The sequence below is a fragment of the Phyllostomus hastatus genome, unplaced genomic scaffold (assembly GCF_019186645.2).
Source record: "Phyllostomus hastatus isolate PE091 unplaced genomic scaffold, TTU_PhHast_1.1 phas_contig_38, whole genome shotgun sequence".
NCBI classification, from domain to species: Eukaryota; Metazoa; Chordata; class Mammalia; order Chiroptera; family Phyllostomidae; genus Phyllostomus; species Phyllostomus hastatus.
Window position 1 is genome coordinate 36,971,317 of NW_025333869.1, and position 6,189 is coordinate 36,977,505.

Below are 6,189 nucleotides of genomic sequence, written 5' to 3' on the forward strand. Positions count from 1 at the left end.
TTTCAATGTTTATATTATAATTCATTGATTTATTCTCTTATATTTATTATTTGCTGTCTGATACCTTGGTTTGGTTCATTCTTCTTTAACTAGGCATATAATGAAAAAAGCTTAGATTATTATGACTTTTTTCTTTTTCTCTGTTATAAACACTTAATACAATGAATTCCCCTCTATACATTGTATCAGCTACAACCCATGTATTTTGATGTGCTGTGTTTTCATTATCTATTTTTTAAAACTTCAAGTTAGTTCCACATCTTTACCTCTCGTTTTTGTCTTGTGGTATTTTCAAGTGCTGCTCACTTGCCAAGTAGTTGTTTGTCTTTGGATATATTGCCAGTTTGATTTGTAATTTAACTCAAAGTGCTCAGAGATAAGACTGTGTTTTTTGAATTTTATTGAGACTTCCTTTATGCCTTGGATGGATTATTGCTTATCACACACATGGCTCCACTGAAAGGAATGTGCATTCAATGATTGTAGATTTAGTGTCCTATAAATATCAGCCAGGTCAATTGGGTTGATGCTGCTATTAAAATAGTTTCTATTCGTACTTATTTTTGCCTAATTGCTTCAACTCCCAGGAATGAATTGCTAAATTATCCATCATGACTATAGATTTGTTATTGCTTCCTTTAGTTCTATGAATTTTCACTGTGGTATTCAAAGTGTGTTCATTAAGGATCAGTCCATTTGACTGATGATTTGCTGCTTGATTTTAATTTGAAGTGACCTCTTGTCTCTTTTAATGTTTTTTTTCTTGGAACTTACTGATATTAATACAGTCCAACTTTTCTTCTGTTAATACTTTGTTTAGAATGTCTTTTCTTTCTATACTCTAGTTTTCTCTCAATTTATCTGTCTATGTCTTTGTGTTCAAAGTGTTTTTCTTGTAAACAATACATTGAAATAGTTGAATCTCATGTTTTTAATTGTCTGTCAATCCTGCTTTTTAGTTGGACTTTCTATGACATTGAAAACAGACTGACAGCTGTCAGAGGGGAGGCAGGTTGAGGGACTGAATAACAAAGATGAAGGGATTAAGCAAAAAACAAAATGAAACAGAACAAAACAACTCATAGATGCAGACAACAGTATGGTGATTCAGAGTGAAAACGGGTGGGGAGTTAGAAGAGGGTGTGTGAGGATACATGGTGATTTATCAACAGAAGGAGGTTGGACTTGGGGTGGCAAACCCACAATACAATATACTGATTGTATATGAGTATTATAGAATTGTACACCTGAAACCTATATAATTTTATTAACAAATGGCACCCCAATAAATTCAATAAATAAGTAAAAAATAAAAAATAAGGAAATTAAAAATTAAAAGTATTTTAAAAATAATAAAGAAAAACTGAAAAAAGTTAATATAATTATTGATAGGCCTGGTGTACGTCTACTATTTTGCTATTTGTTTTCTATTTGTTTCATAATCCCATTTACACTATTTCATTTCCATTGTCATACATTTTACTTAAATATATGTGATAGGTCTGCAAACACATAATTATAATTTTTTCTTGAAACAATTGATTTTCTTTATGATATTTAAGAAAAGAAACCAAAGTAGTCATTAATATTTATTCATATATTTAACATTTCATCATTCCTTCTTCTAGATATAAATTTCCATCTGATATTATTTCCCTTTTCCATGTCGATTGTCATTGGTGGCATGATCTGCTGGACATTTTTCCCTCAGTTTTAATTGATCTTACTTAGAAGTTTCTTGAATCTCTGTTTAGACTTTCAGCCTTCCAAGTATTTGTTTCTGATGCACTAAGAATTCTGCCAAAGGATTTGAAGGGAATTTCTATGTAAATATCGGGGCTCTCCTCCCATGTTTTTCTATTTTGGGGATCCTTTTTATTTTCCAGCTGTTCCAGTAATCACCAATTCTGACCTCTAGCTCCTTAAAATGAGTAAGACTGCTGCTGTCTGAGGATGAATGCACATGCTCTCCAGGGTAATTTCTGCTATAAATGTCTATCCCTTTGGACTTTGGGGCCAGCTGGATGAGGCTTGAATCTCAAATCTGGCACTTATTTGTTAGTAGGGCTGTCTCAGGAAAGTCACTTAAATCTTCTAAACCTTAGTCTCTGTTGTATATATTTAACAGAATCTACCGGTATGAGTTTATTTTAGGGTTCAAGATTGTTAGATCTGTATGTATATATTTACACACACTAGCACATGTACTCAAACACACACACACACAGGAATGCATGTGTGTATATATTTAGTCCTTTCCTGGAGGATATTAATTAACATGGTGTTCATAGTGACTTTATAAATTATCAGTACTAAGAATATCAAAAATCAACTGCATACTTAGAATTTATACTGGCTACTGTACTGGTTACTGACAGGATGTTAATGTTATGTTAACTATACTGCCATTAACAAAAGAAGAAATCTGTTGACACTTCTTATTTTTAGGGGCACTTTTTTGGTAGTGACACATTATATTTTTCTATATATCTTATAGCCTGGTGCATAATCACATCATTTCAACTAAGTATGAGTGATACTTGAGAATATATTATTTTACTCAGCTAAAAGTAAGCTATTTGTTTTCATAAGGAAAAAGAGGAGATAGGATAATAAGAAGCAACATACACTCTATTCCTATAAACCAGAGGTAGCAAACACAAGGCCCAAGGGATAAATCCGGCCCTCCACCTTGTTTTATCTGACCTGGCACCTTGTTTCTAGTTTCTAGCACCGGCTTTCACTTAACTGTTAAGGAGTAGTTACATTTATACAGTCCTAAAATTACATTTGGCCCTTTGAAGGCAACCTCGAGGCTGATGTGGCCCCTGGTGAAAATGAGTTTGATAACCCTGCTATAAGTAGCAATAAGAATAATTTAAAAGAGGTTGAAGATACAGCACCTACCTTTATAGAACTCAAAGGTAATTTAGAAACCAAGATTATCATGTAGAGATCAACCAGAACATTTAAAATATAACCTAATGGCATGGGTTTTAAGCAGCAAAGAAACAAAATGAGAAAGGTGGTGGCTGATCACAGTGAGAAAATAGAAATTAGGCACCAAATAAGTCTTTATTGAGCCTATAATAAAATAAATATGTAATTAAATATTCAATTCAAGGGGTAATCAAAATATCACAACTAAAAGTAAGATATTTTTACAGTTGGCATCATAAGATCAACTTAATGTTACCTAAATCTTTGACAAATCTGGGAAACATTGGATATTTTGTTGTGCAATCTTCACTGAATGGTAGTCTATACTCTAAGAGTAATCTGAACATTGAAAATTCACCTTATCCTTTCATTTTAGCCTGATAAATAATTGTCATCCCCATTTAATAACCAAGGCTTCTTAATTATTTTATCTATAGGAAATCTCTTAATCAATCATCACTTAGAGTCTAGAGACTGGACTGCTTCCTTGTACTGGGGAACTTTTCCATTTTATTGCTTATAAACATGTGTTAACACTTTGGGGGCTTTGGGTAGTAGTTTATGTGTGGAAAACAATTTTTTAAAGTTTGTGTTTTATCCTTTCTCAAAAGGGATGAAGATAAAGTCTTTCAAGTATTTCAGGGGATTCTCAGGCACAAATTAGTAAGTAATACTCTAAGTACCCTTTCTTTTCCCCAAACAGCATTCTTTCTCACAAAGTATGCAGATATGGCATATCCAGAAACAAGGCCAATTTCTCCCTGTGTAAGAAGATAATAAAAGAATCACTTTTAAAAACAGAACATTTTGATCTTTGTGCTATATCTATGAGGGAGGTCACTACTGGCATAGGTGGCAGACACGGTGAGAGCTTTGGGAAGAAAAGGATATCAAAGTCAAAATTAGAATTTAATTTCTTTTTGTGTGTCTATCTGTTCCTTAGGAATAGGAGAAAACAGTAGATTTGGAGAAACTTGCAGATATTACACTTGATCTTAGCCAAAAGGCCAAGAAGTGATGAGAGAGCAACTTGAAGAGAGGCAAAATGATATATACTGGATGTAGTGTTTTTATTTTTGACAGTGCTCCCATTTGCTTTTGAATTCCCCTGTGTAGTTGGGTCATTTGTGAAAGTGTTCCTTTGTGCTGATGACATTATTTTAAAAGATGACTAACGATTATAATTGAAGTACCAAGAATCGGTTTATTGCCTGGACTTTGGAACAATTTAGTAGGAACAATTTCTTTTAAGTACAGAGAACAAAATTGCTTTTGCAAGAAGGCAAAAAGTAGAGGTACTGGTAAATCTACTTGATACTGCATTACTAGAGGACAGGCTTTTTAGCTCATAACTTTGTACCATATGGCTAAGAATTCCACGACAATCCACTAGAGAGTTTCTAGTGTGCATTTCTCATTGCATTTTCTATGTAGCATTCTGAACTTACAAAAGAGAAGCTTTGGCAGAGTTAGAAGAAAAATTAAGAATAATAGACTTATAAGTTATTGGAGCCCAAGTACTTTCTTTAAAGGTCATTGAACCACTTTCTCTCATTTTACACTTGAAACTTCACCCTGTTGGAGATGAAGAGGTGAATCAGATCATCCAAAAAGGATAAAATATATGTAGCTATTAAGAACATGAATGTCTTAAGCTCAAGGTATTTTTTAAAACTCATCTTTGTATACTATGCATCTAAATAGACTCTGACAAATAGATGTTTAATAGGTAGCTGGATTTCCCTATGTATTTGTATATGGTTTTATGCTCTTTTTTATATTTGTATGCATTAAAAATACAGAAACTCATCAAGAGTTCTATATAAACTATATAATTTAACATGTGATATCAGTTTCAAAAATTGGTAAACACATAATTAGTAAACAATTTAACTAACTCTCATGAACATTAATATATACACATTTTCCTTCCAGGGATTAAAAGTATCTTCACCCTATTTTTTCTATTTCTTTTTCTAGATGTTATTTATTTATCTTTAGGGAGAGGAGAAGGGAGGGAGAAGGGAGAAAGAGGAAAAGAAACATCAATGTGAAGGAGATACATTGATTGGTTGCCTCCAGCACACCCCCAACTGGGGACCCACCTGCAACCCAGGTATGTGCCCAGACTGGGAATAGAACTGGCAACCTTTTGGTTTGCAGGCCAGCACTCAGTCCACTGAGCCACACCAGCCAGGGCTAAACTATATCATTTAACATGTGATATCAGTTTCAAAAATTGGTAAACACATAATTACATTAGTAAACAATTTAACTAGCTCTCATGAACTTTAATATACACATATTTTCATTCCAGGGATTAAAAATATCTTCACTTTCCTTGATTCATATTGGAATAGTGTATACATTCATTTTTAATTATAAATTGTTTTTCTGAAAAGAGATAATATTAAGTGCACAATTCACTTCATTTTAAAACTTGCTATTTAAGACAAGCAAAAATAATAAAACAAGCTATGTTTCCCTTATAATTGCTGTTTTGAGGAAGGAAATGCCACACATGAGTGCATACATATACATTTACACAAACATACACACTTGTATTCTCTTCTGTACAACTGAATATTTTGTTTAATGTTTTGGTAAAACACGGTGATGGACAAAGCAGTGAAAAACTGTTAATAAAAATTATAACCCCCATCAGTGTGCTAATACAAATGATTCGATATTTCAATGTCCTTTTACGTTTTATCTTTCCAGACAGAGTGATAAGGAAAATATTTTATTTATCTATAATGAGAAACTAAATTATATTCCCTGAGACCTAAGAATGACCATGTAATGGTTATAGAAGAATCAAAAATCAAATAGCCAATTACTAAACAAATGAAAAATAATGTGATCTCTAGGAATCAGATAATGGTAGGTAATAAATGATTCAAATACATAGAATATAGACATTAATTGTAAACTACTATTTTACTATTGTAATTCAATAGCAGAGATTATGACATGGAAGTGGGGGCACTAACCTTAGATATACATGAATTGTGCATATTGTGTTTATTTTGTCCATGTGGATGGCTTGTGCCCACCTATTTATGCCAGTTGTGATGGGATGCCTTGGAATACAAACAGCATAATGTGAAAAACTGGACTCTTTTTGTTCTTATGTAATTGATATGCTGATAATGCCAACAGCATTTAACATTAAGTACTTACTATGTCAGGAAGAGTACTTATCAATTTACAGCCAACATTTCACTGCACACAATAATTATGAAATGG

At 32.8% G+C, this 6,189-nt stretch overlaps 1 pseudogene; it reads right to left on the reverse strand.

The window, feature by feature from the left end:
* Positions 1-3,822: 3,822 nt before the first annotated feature.
* LOC123821213 lies at positions 3,823-3,959 on the reverse strand (annotated as a pseudogene).
* Positions 3,960-6,189: the final 2,230 nt, after the last annotated feature.